At 36.4% G+C, this 13,386-nt stretch overlaps 1 long non-coding RNA gene across 1 annotated transcript; it reads left to right on the top strand.

Annotated features, from left to right (window-relative positions):
* Positions 1 to 7,120: 7,120 nt before the first annotated feature.
* On the top strand, positions 7,121 to 12,987 carry LOC130241916 (uncharacterized). The gene is made up of 4 exons (XR_008838922.1): positions 7,121 to 7,294; positions 11,956 to 12,069; positions 12,184 to 12,211; positions 12,304 to 12,987. It is a non-coding gene; the product is annotated as an uncharacterized LOC130241916 (long non-coding RNA).
* Positions 12,988 to 13,386: the final 399 nt, after the last annotated feature.

A 13,386-nucleotide genomic window follows, 5' to 3' on the forward strand; every position in this document is an offset into this window, starting at 1 on the left:
AACCCAGTAGGTCAGCAGTTTCTGAAATACTCAGACAAGCTCGTCTGGCACCAACAACCATGCCATGTTCAAAGTTACTTAAATCAGCTTTCTTCTCCATTCTGATGTTCGGTTTAAGCTGCAGCAGGTCATCTTGACCATGTCTACATGCCTAAATGCATTGAGTTGTGGGTACAAAAAGTGTTCAGACCCCCTTAAAATTTTCTGTGTTATTGCAGCCATTTGCTAATATCATTTAAGTACATTTTTCTCTCATTAATGCACACACAGTCCCCCATTTTGACAGCAAAACACAGAATTGTTGACATTTTTGCAGATTTATTACAAGAGAACTGAAATATCACATGGTCACTAAGTATTCAGACCCTTTGCTGTGACACTCATATATTTAACTCAGGTGCTGTCCATTTCTTCTGATCATCCTTGAGATTGTTCTACACCATGGATGGGTGGTTTTTGGGCGTGGACGAAGGTGAAAAGCAGGAGGGGGTGGGGTTGCATATCAGAGCAAATGAGAATCATGAGGTCAAAGGAACTTGAATAACTGCAAGGCACAGATCTGTCCACGGTTACAAAAAATTGCTGCACTTAAGGTTCCTGAAAGCACTGTGGCCTCCATAATCCTTAAATGGAAGAGGTTTGGGATGACCAGAACCCATTTTAGAGCTTGCCGTCCGGCCAAACTGGGCTATCGGGGAGGAGCCTTGGTAAGAGAGGTAAGGAACAACCTAAAGATCACTGTGGCTGAGCTCCAGAGATGCAGTCAGGAAATGGAAGAAAGTCAACCACCGCTGCAGCCCTCCACCAGTCAGGGTTTTATGGCAGAGTGGCACGACACATGAAAGCCTGTATAGAGTTTGCTAAAAATAAAAACACCTGAAGGACTCCAAGATGGTGACAAATAAGATTTTCTGGCCTGATGAGAGCAGGGTAGAACTTTTTGGCCTTATTCTATGTGTGGAGAAAACCAGGCACTGCTCATCACCTGTCAATACAGTCCCAAAATTGAAGCATGGTGGTGGCAGCGTCATCCTATGGCAGTGTTTTTCAGCTGCAGGGACAGGATGACTGGTTGCAATTAAGGGAGTGATGAATGCGGCCAGAGATACAGGGATCTCCTTGGCAAAAACCTTCTACAAAGTGTTCAGGACCTCAGAGTGGGCTGAAGGTTTACCTTCCACAAGACAATGACCCTAACAACATATAGCTAAAATAAAGAAGACCTAAAAATGGCTGTCCACCAACATTTACCGTTCAACCTGATAGAACTGGAGTCTGCAAGAAGGAATGGCAGAGGATCCCCAAATCTAAGTTGTTGATCCCCAAATATAACTTGTTGCATCTTTCCCCTAAGGACTCATGACTGTATAAGATCAAAAGGGTGCTTCTACTAATACTGAGCAGAGAGTCTGAATACTTGGCACAATGTGATATTTCAGTTTTTTTTATATAAATCTGCATAAATGTCAACAATTCTGTGTTTTCCTGTCAATATGGGGTGATGTCTGTGTACACTGAGGGGAAAAAATTACTCCTTAAAATTATTTTAGCAAATGGCTACAATATAACAAACAGTGACAAATTTAAAGCAGTCTGAATACTTTCTGTACACAATGTGTATTCATAGACACATCTAAGTGTTGCAATGAACGTTTTTATCTAATAGGTTAAAAAGCAATTTCATACTTTAATTATCTTCTATGTTAGAGAAAATTAATAAAATAGCTTTTATTATGTTATATTATATTACACTCAAAAAATATTTTTGCTGCTTATATAAACTACTTATTTAAAATGTGCTGAATCAACACAATTCTTGAGATTTTTGGGGAAAACCTAATTGTTTAATGTTCACTCCACTTAAATTTAAATTAACTTAATCGATTTGCATTGAGACATAAATGACAGTGTTAATAATAATATATTTTTCATTCATTCATTAATTCCTGAATTTTCCTTCAGCTTAGTCCCTTATTTATTAGGGGTCACCACAGTGCACACACGCACACACGCTACGGCCAATTTAGTTTACCCAATTTATTTATAGCTTGTGTCTTTGGACTTTGGGGGAAACCGGAGCACCTGGAGGAACCCATGCGAACACAGAAATGCCTACAGGCCCAGCCTGGACTCGAACCAGTGACCTTCTTGCTGCCTAACATTATATCATTCATTCATTTTCTTTTCGGCTTAGTCCCTTTATTAATCTGGGATTGCCACAGTGGAATGAACCGCCAACTTATCCAGCATATGTTTTAAGCAGTGGATACCCTTCCAGCTGCAACCCATCTCTGGGAAACACCCTAACACACTCATTCACACACATAAACTATGGACAATTTAGCCTATCCAATTCGCCTGTACTACATGTCTTTGGACTGTGGGGAAAACCAGAGCACCCGGAGGAAACCCACACGGACGCGGGGAGAACATGGAAACTCCACACAGAAACACCAACTGACCTAGCCGAGGCTCGAACCAGCAACCTTCTTGCTGTGAGGCGAACGTGCTACCCACTGCATCACAGAGCAGCCTATTATATTATATTATATTATATTATATTATATTATATTATATTATATTATATTATATTATATTTCATGCAAGTTTGTCTCACATGTCGAATGTTCCAGGGTCTCTTTATTATCATAGACTTATTTTACATAAATTCAATACAGATTTAATTAATAAATAGTTCATTAATATAAAATGAATAATTTAAGTAAGCGTTTAATGGGAAAGATAATCTTTTTTAAATCTTTGCCTATTGAAATCTTCCAACTAGTGAACACACACCAGAATAAACTTTTGGCACATATAAATAAATGATGAATAAATGATTATGGCTCATATGATGATTTAAATTGATTCAATTAAGTCAATATTTAAGTAAAATATATGTTTTAATTATATTATATTATATTATATTATATTATATTATATTATATTATATTATATTATATTATATTATATTATATTATATTATCCCACAACAGTTTGCTTGATGATTTAAATACTAATTTATTTCAAACAGTTTATAAAGCAACATGTTGAAATGTATACGCCTTTCACAAGCCATGGTTTCAAAAGCCTTCGTTTAGGCTTGTGTGTACTTTGATATTGCAAGTTGACGAGTGGCATGTGACAGGTTGTGGTATTTGACTGGATCTCACTGTACAGAACATTCTGAGAATCAGTAGACGCTGCCTTCATCTGCCTTCCTGCTCTTTTTCACAGCCCTTTAGGTGTTTGTGTGCAGAGCAGACACTCTGTTTTTGTGAAAGTTTGGGTGCAAAAGGGAAAAACCCCTCATGGGAACATAGTTTTAAGCTTAAACCAAAAACTAGCTCTCACCTCAGATCACATTTGACCTACTGACAAGTAAAAACACTTACAAATCACATGCTTAAGCACATGGAGAAAGCACACATATTTTTACAGGTCCCTCAAGGTATCTACTGTGTGTACAGATAATAAATGTGTGGTTCAGACATTTTTACTTGAGGGTAAAAAGAATGAAAGTGGTTTTGAATTTTAATGACATGTTAAAGTGTCTGCTTATGCAACAGCTATAAAAATAATAATAATAATAGCGCAGTGGGTAGCACGTTCGCCTCACAGCAAGAAGATTGCTGATTCGAGCCTCGGCTGGGTCAGTTGGTGTTTCTGTGTGGAGTTTGCATGTTCTCCCTGTGTTCGTATGGGTTCCGGTTTCCCTCACAAGTCCAAAGACATATGGTATAGGTGAATTTGGTAGGCTAAATTGGCCGTAGAGTATGTGTGTGAATGAGTGTGTATACAGTAGGTGTTTCCCAGTGATGGGTTGCGGCTGGAAGGGCATCCACTGCGTAAAATGTGTGCTGGATAAGTTGGTGGTTCATTTCGCTGTAGCGACCCCTGAATAATAAAGAAACTAAGCTGTAAAGAAAATGAATGAATTAATTATTGTGTTTTTGAACCATACTAGTTAAGCACTTTAATTAATCTGATAATTTATAGATTTGCTGAGGTAATACAACAACTACAGTAATATAAACAAAATTACACAATACTCTACTAAGTTTACTACAAAGTTTACTGTAAAAACTAAACCATACTACAGTGTTTATTACAGTTTATCTATGGTTAATACTACAGTATGTTTTAGTATTAATTAACAGAGTTGTAAATACTACAATACAGTAGGGGAGAATGGGGTATTGTGAGACATCGGGTAATGTGACACACCCCTGTATCTTGGCAACGGATTTTATATACTACTCTATAACAATTTTGTTTTCAAGCCTTCCATTTCCCCTCGACCATGAAGGACAGGAATTTATAATGCTGTGGATAGCATGTTTTCTTCATAAAAATATATTTTTTTGCATGTAATTTTTCTTGCTGTTAACTTAACTGTTGTGCCAATGAAATTTGTTTTAAGTACTGTAGAAAAACTTATATCATACATATTGAAGAACTATCAGCATATAAAACCATGTGATGATGCTAGCTGAAGATTAGCCAGAATTGCTAAGAATTTTTTTTTTCTAAAACGTGGCAGTGAGATAAAGAGAGACAAATGCTCTGGGGTAAAGTGAGAGATAAGGCAAAGTTAAATTTAGTCTACCAGACAGCAGGACTTGTGAATGAGGCCTTCATGTCAGCAGTGACACCACGCAACATCACTTCTGGATTTAGGTCCACTGGAATTTTTTTTATATAACTGAGAAATTTTCCTTGCTGAAGCATTTGCACTATTCATGGTGTCAGACTGGCCCAATCCTGAGCTCCAGCCTGCCACGACAGAAGATTTAGATGGTTCTCCCCCTGCAGATGTTCCACCTGCAGATAATTCACTCACTGATGCTGATCTATTCACTGTGCATGGTCTACATAGATGTGCCATATGTTTCCAGCTAACCTGGATATGTGTCTACTCATGAAATGCTAACACTTCTCAAATATCCCCCCAGAACACAATCCAAATGAAAGTGTGTGAAGACGGCCATCCTAACTCATACTCCTGAGAAGCAGACAATTGAAAAAGCTTATAAAGAAAGACAAAAAAGGGGGGAAGGCAAAATAATAGCAAATAAAAGGAAAAATCGAAAAAGAAAGTAACCAAAAGGAAATCATAGTTAGCAGCTCTGAGAAAAGTGATGTCCCCGAGTGAGTATATATATATATATATATATATATATATATATATATATATATATATATACATACACATGTTACATATATGTTCTCCCCGTGTTGGTGTGGGTTTCCTCCAGGTGCTCCAGTTTCCCCCACAGTCCAAAGACATACGGTATAGATGAATTAAGTAAGCTAAAATCTCAGTAGTGTGTAAAACATATGCTGGATAAGTTCATCTCGCTGTGGCGACCCCTGATTAATAAAGGGAGTAAACCGAATGAATATAAAGTTTATTTACAGAATTTGCTAGTGCCCCAAATTGTCAAAAGTTTTGTTTTTAGTTTTAGTATCTCGCATAGTTATTTTTTAATATTATATTTATATTTTATGACCCTAACGTAACACAGAGCAATACAAAAAGCAACAACTATAAAGACAAAAAAGAAAAGGCAAAAAAAAGTCAAAAGAAAAAAGATTTTAAAACCATTGTTACATCAGTTCCTCCAGTTTTATAGATATATTAACAATGTTACACATTTATTTCTATGTGTCTCACATAGTTTGCGTCAACTTCTTACTTTCCCTATAGTCTATTAGCATGTTTCCTCTATCTATATTCCAACTTCTTCTTTGTTACTACATAATCCTTTTTTTTTTTTTGGGCAAATATCAGAAGGGACATTACCGTACACTCAATTCAAGGAATTTTATGTATCAAGTAAGTATTTTCAAGAGAAACCTAAAGCCTAAATATAGTAAAAAAACAAACAAAAAAAACAATTTCCCCACAGGAAAACACACACACACACACGCACGCACGCACGCACGCACGCACGCACACACACACACACACACACACACACACACACACACACACGCACACACACACACACACACACACATTCAATCTCAAGAGATAATTACTACTATTACTATAGTATTTAGTAAAAAAATTGTAAAAAAAATAGTAAAAAAAAACAGTTTCCCCACAGGAAAACACACACACACACACACACACACACACACACACACACACACGCACACACGCACACACACACACACACACACACACATTCAATCTCAAGAGATAATTACTATTATTACTATAGTATTTATATAAACTACTGTAAGTATTTTTCCCGTGTGAGTTAGGGTACATGGACAACACAATGAGTAGCACAAAGAAGAAGCAAGAAGGTCGCTGGTTCAAGCCAGTTGGCATTTCTGTGTGGAGTTAGCATGTTCTCCCCATGTTCGCGTGGGTTACCTCAGGGTCCAAAGACATGCGCTATAGGTGAATTCAATAAACTAAATTGGCCGTAGTGTATGTGTGTGAATGAGTGTGTATGGATGTTTCCTAGGGTTTCCCAGTACATCCGCTCTGTAAAACATGTGCTGGATAAGTTGGCGGTTCATTCTACTGCAGCGACCCCTGATGAATAAAGAGACTAAGCCAAAGGAAATCGAATGGGTTGGGGGATTTCACCTTCATCTCATACAAGCCCCTGTTAAATTACTGGCTATTTTATTGCATTCTGAGGGAAAATTGTAGCCTACTGAACTTCATCTACTCAACAGCAGAGGGCAGTTCGCACCACATGCATATTTCCACAAACCGCTCTAACGTCACAGTGTGCACTTGTAATGTGTGAGACAGCACTGAACACTCATTCCATCTGATTCATAACAAGACATGTGACCTTAAGTTAGGCGACAAATGTAGGAGTATGTAAAAAGATGAGGCGAAGGCATTCTGTTACACACTTCACATTTACAAGAACAGAAAGTTTATTTCAGCTGAGAACAGTCTCCAGATGAAAAAGGAAACATCTCACAAAACACAGACTGCTAAAAATGTGCCATCAGTGCTAAAAACAACAGGTACAGCCAATAAGACAAGTAAACAATAAAAATACGCATATGTAGTCAGGTGAAAGTGAAGCACCTTTGTAAAAGGAAAGGCCAGGTGGTGTCAAAAAAGGAGAATGAAGACAGACCAGTTTTTTAAATATGTAGCTTTTCATAGTCTACAAATGTACTCCAGGCAAGTTAGCGACATAAAAAGTTAGCACTGTTTCAGAAAAAAACTTCTCTGAGAGAAGTAGAAGTATCATCTGGATCTAAGTTTACAAACTCTTCTGAACACATCATACGAAAGGAAAAGGCATCATGGGTAAGGAACTGAGTTTGGCACAGTGTGGCTATTGATGTTCTCAAAACATACTTAGAAGCATTTGATTGGCTTAAAGCACTTCAAAGAGCTGTTAGTTATTGCAAATGTCTTTTGAAGTTGGTGATGAAAAATAGCTGCTGAATGACTGGATTTAAATGTATTTAAACTGTTAACAATTTATGTCTGTGTCGGTGACGTGTCAGTGCATATTTTGCGTTGAACACTGCAACATGTTATGCTAAGCTAATATGGTTGCAGTTAGCATTCAGGACTAGCATAACTTTTGATTAATAATGTGTTCTAGTAAGTAGATATGTTTGTGTCTTTCAAAATCACAGAATTATTGCACTTAACTGTTAAAAAAAACTATTAAAAAGCCACCGAAGTGGAAGCTGGCAGTAACAAATAGAAATATTTGAACATACTGTAGCCCTAAAACTTCTTGGTAACACATTTAAACCCCATGTTAAACAGTGTAATTTTAAATTATTAAAAATTACAATACAGAGAATTAAGGGATTATGTTTTTTGAAGTAAACATCCTCAAAAGGTCTTCAAATAAATCCATTTTGGTAATGTCAACAAAACAAAGACATTTAAAAAATGAAACTTTGGTCTAACATTTAAACGGAATGCATGAAAGTTGGCAGACCTGTCTAAACTACTAAACCAATCTAGAAATGCTGGGTTATTTCAACCCAATGCTACATGTAATATGGACTAAACTAACTGCTGGGTTATGTTTTTTTAATAAAATTAATAGGACCAAATTTAGCCCAATGCTTGGGTTAGACCATATTTTACCCAACTTGGGTTTAAATAACCCAGCATTTCTTAGAGTGAAGGATGTTAATTTGCATAAATAATAGACTCAAAATAATGATGAAAAGGCTCACAAAGGTCACAAGAGAGTTTCTTTTTAATACATAAATACACTTACCACTGCATCTGAACACATTTTTAATGTTGCCATTTATGCACTTTAAGCTAAAAGATGACTATACATGTCCATGTTCTTTTCCTTCTCTGATCGTGCAAACAGAACAGCACATGTTCAGTTTTGCCCTTAAAAAACTTTAATAAATAAATAAATCTATCAAATATAACTGGCGATAAAAACAACATTAAATCAAGCATGTGTTATGGTGCTAAAATAAATTTACATTATTTTACTTTGACAAGGAATGAGTGCAAATTTCTGGAAAGGGGGAGGCATGGGACACAGTAACCATTTTATCTCGATTGTTGTTTTTCATAATCATTGTGGTGGCCAAAATCGAAACAAATTTTTTATTAATTGCACATCCATGGTTACTATTATGGTGGACCAGTAGCGAACTTGACTTCAAGTAACTGACACTTTTCTTTGAAATGTAGCTGCTTATGTCCATGTCTCACCTGAGTCTTGCACAGTAAGCCTGACAGGAAAATTTCGACAGAGCATTATTTTATTTTGGAAGCGATTAAATTATTGGTGGGGACATTTTAATAATCTGTGTATATTGGTGGGGACCAATGTTCCCTCTAATTTTTCATGTATCTGGGCATACACACAAGCTCCCTGAGCAAACTGAGGACTACTGTGAGCAACATCAGATATGCACGCTTTATTTTTAAATAAGTAATTAGGTCCACTTAAAAAAAAAGAGACAAAAGTCTGAAAAATGGGATGTGTAGATGTTATACAGTATTTGAGAGTCCTGCTTTGGCCTGGCTGAGGGTCCTGTTCTGGAAGATATGAGACATATACACCTTTCAGACATAACATTTTGCTCACATTAAAACATTCACATTTTGCACAATGATTTGTGCTGTAGCTTGTGATACAGTGCAAATTCCTGTAACACTTTGTCTGTAAAATATCTAATTACACAGTTTTTCTTGGCATTTCTACTACCCATAAATGACCTAATAGTAACAACATTTAATGATTAATATCCATAAAGACAAAATCTTAATAACCGTCACTAGAATATGCACAAATCTGACTTAAATTTGACCTTATTTTTCACGTCTGTCCTTCTCACTTCTCCAATGGTTGTACACTTTGTCCAGGTTGATGGCTTCGTCTGCTTCTTGCTTTGATTTTATGCGCATCAGCTGGTCCAAATGTGTCACTTCAAGACGATTTCAAGACGATCTCATTGATTGAGTTCACAAATTCAATGGCATAGTTTTTGCTTCGCCAGCTTTCTGGTATACTCACATACTTTGCCATGTGATCGTGGATTTGTTGAACTGACAGCATTGATGCATTCATTTTGATGGCAAGTAAAATATTGTCAATGAGAACTTTAACTTGTTCAGGGTCCGATTTTGTTTTGTGTGACAGCTCGTTCCTTTTCTCTCGGTCTTTTGCGCTCTCCCGCAATAATGTACTAATCCCCTGTCCCATCTTGAGTCTTCGTACAGTTTCGACAGCTTTTAAATGACTTTTATACTGAACGTGACGCTTGAGATAGTCCAGCTTCCATTCAATCCACATTTTTCCCTTTGAAAACTCACTTGCTATTTTGGCATCGCTGCATGTTTTGCAGAGTAGACCTTTCTCACTTGAAAAAGAAAAAATCTCACCCAATTTCACCGCTTTTTCTTCAATTTGCACATACTCCGACAACCATTCCATCTTATAAGAACTGCATTTCTTTTTTACTGTGACTTGGTGAGTGGATGTGTCGCTGCCTGTTCGTTTCGCCATGATGCGGGGTTTGTATTAGCATCTATTAACCTGCTAGCTAACCTGCACGGCGCATATAGGCGGGGCCCAGACGCAAGCACCGTCAATGCCATGATTGGCTTTGTACCGTAAGCGAACTGTATCGTAACATTGGCTAGACACCTGTCACTCACTGAGTGAGAAACAAAAAAAAAAAACAATATTATTGGGCGAATTAATTAGATTAGATTAAGTCTAATATTAGATATTAATTAATACGTTATGTTGATGTTGTTTATGCGCTGGATAGATTTTCTTGTGCGCTGAGAATTTGCGGGCAGTGCGCGATTGCGCACGCGCGCAGCTTAGAGGGAACATTGGTGGGGACACGTCCCCTCCGTCCATACTAATTCTTCACCCTTGAGTCAGTATTCAGACAAGAGCGCCCTCTTGCATGGTGTTACTAGTGATGGGAGAAATTAAGCATTTCAAAAACAATTGAACCAATGGGGTACATGCACACAGACTTTTAATTTCAGTCAGCCAGCCTCAGGGCTTCTGGTGAATTGTCATCCCAGAAATCATGTGATCTGATTTCTTTAAAAAACAGTGATCTTCACTGCCTGATTGATATACATGATATATAGTGGGTATCAGACCAAACAAGAAGCACTGCATTAAAATATATTTTCCCCCAGTATTTTTAATGAAATTTCTGTGCTAGACTGTGGCTAATGACAGCGCATGTGTTTAAAAGGTCTTTCACCTCTTTTTACACTTTAACAACCAAATGTATGCTATATGGATGCTTCTATTTAACTGATTATATTTAAATTACATTACATCATCAGTGCTGTAAATGCACACATCAAGCTTTTACCAGAACTTCATCATTGGCTGAAAAACACTTGCTGTGCATATCCCATTGCTTTGCAAATTAAAAATTAAAAAAAAAAAAAACATGCTGGGGCACCTGTTGATGAAAACTTTGTTAATGCAACATAACTCAGGCTCAATTTCGATTAAAATTTACTTTTTTCGATCATATTTCAAACTTTGAAAGTATTACCTATAAATTCTCTTAGTTTATCATCCAACTATCATTAAATATTATTATTATAAATACTGTATTATATTTTCTCTTGTTATAGCATTGTAGTTATGACTTGTTTGTAGTGTGCTTAACATTTGGGCTAGTTGTAGATCACTAATTGTGCCTGAGAGACAGCACAACATTTTAATGATATTTTGGCATGTGGAATGAACTAAACAAAATGACTTTAAAAAAAAAAAGATTTGTTCATCTAGCTAAACGATACTCAAATCACTGAACTTCCCATCACTAGTCAACATGCCGCAATTAGAACACATGCAAATAGTAACAACACCAGCAAATAAAAAATGTAAAAAAAAAAGAAGTATTACAAATCCTCACTATGCAGAAATAGAAAGCATGCTGCAAATCCTCATTTCACAAACACGAAGTGGGGTCTTCCCATGCAGGACAAATATGGGGCTAGTCGGGACTTCCTGGGGGCTAGGTAAAGGCTGCCCACGAAGGGCCAACACTGATGGTATTACTGCATGCAGTTTAATTTGATGGTGCTTTGCATTTATGTACTATAATTATGGGTAACACGTTACTTAAAGGGGATGTTATAAGACTGTCATTAAACCTTTATAATCACAATTATAATGCCTCAGGACAATCATGATAATGATATATTTATGAGATAAAGATTTGGGATGTATTTGTTTGTCAAGTTTATCTTTGCATTTAAAAAGACATAACTGAGCAAATGACACTTAATAACAGTTGTCATAAGTATGCATAAAATCTCATTCACATTCATGACGTCATGTCATAATTATAAAGGTTCCATGACAAACTTCTGAACACCCCTTTAAATCAAGTGTTTTTAAGCACTGTTTATGTTTTTTTTCTTTTTTACTATAAATGTAATTGTGTAATTTAAAGTGGTGTTTGTGTAATGCCTTCTTCCAGATAGCTCCACAACAAAATCCATTGGGATAGCTGTTGCATTTGGGATCTTAGGATTGTTCGTGCTAATCTGTGTGGTGCAAATCTGCTGCAAGAAAAAGTGCTGCAAGCGTAAAAGTAAGCAAACATGAATCGATGCTAGTTGATGCCAGCAGTAGATGCTGATTTGAGCTAGTAGACATGTTGGCAAACATTAAGAAAATAATTGTGCTTCCATCTTTTCCTTGACAGAGCCTTCAGTGAAAGATAAAATTTTACAGTAAGTGTTGTGTGGTATTTGGTTTAGCAGAATAAGATTGGCATCTTTTTATATGTGGTTCATTTTGACTTGATTTGTGTGTATCTCTGCAGAAAAGTTGGGATAAAGAAATCCACGCCTCCATTTTCAGTCAGCAGGATCGTCGACAAGAAATAACTGTCATCACCGCACATATTATTCTCTCGATGCCTGTAAATAGTGTATATACAGCCTAGATTCACAACACTTATTTACATATTATGATGTGAAAGTATGTGTCGGTGTATTTATTTTCTTCATTTCTTTGAAAAGTCTGAATCACGTTTCTGAGGTGACTGTTATTAGCGCTGGGGATGTTGATGATTCATCGCTGGTTAAGATAACGGTCCCACAGATACGGAAAAGCACAGCACACTTTCATTGCTATCGAGATCGTTTATCTTGTCTTTTATTCTCAACGCCTGACTCAGATTCTGTCTTGTTTTTCAATCTCACCACTAAAAACACAGGACAGCTTTTCCTCTCAAGCTGAATCGTTTCCACATAAATGTGAGTTCAAAGGCCACCCCTTAGACTGATGAAAAAACTGTTGCTTCAGTTCCAGTACATGGATCATGTACGTGTATTTCTTAATCGTGGAGGAAATGATGTCGGATGATTTAATTCCTGTTAAGTAATATTATGTGTGCAATGTAATGTTGATAAGGACTCATATATACCAAGTATGTGGTTTATAAAAAGGTGTGCTGTAATATTGAAAAATGACTCTGTGATGAGAAAAAATAAATAAAATGTTTCTGAGATTTAAAAAAAAAATGAATATCATACTTTTTTAAAGACTATATTTGTCATTTATACTTATATTTAACATCATGAAAAAAATAACATTGGACATTTAAATTCATTCAAGACATTTTTTTATTTGTAGAGGTTTGAATAAGTGTGCTGTTTCATTATAAACATCTGTTACACTGAATGTTTTCAGTGTATGTTACACTGAATGTTTTACTAAATATCAATACGGCAAAAGTATTGGTCTTCCTAGGCTCATTCTGAAAATGTACCGCTATATATTTTTCCTTGGAGCTATGTTTTTTCAGTTTTTATTTTCATGAATCCACAAGAGGCCACTGTGTATGCTTTTTCAGATTTCAAATTTCTCTTGCGAGTGCCATTTTTGCCTGCTGTTCTTGCGT

Source organism: Danio aesculapii, chromosome 15 (genome assembly GCF_903798145.1).
Source record: "Danio aesculapii chromosome 15, fDanAes4.1, whole genome shotgun sequence".
NCBI classification, from domain to species: Eukaryota; Metazoa; Chordata; class Actinopteri; order Cypriniformes; family Danionidae; genus Danio; species Danio aesculapii.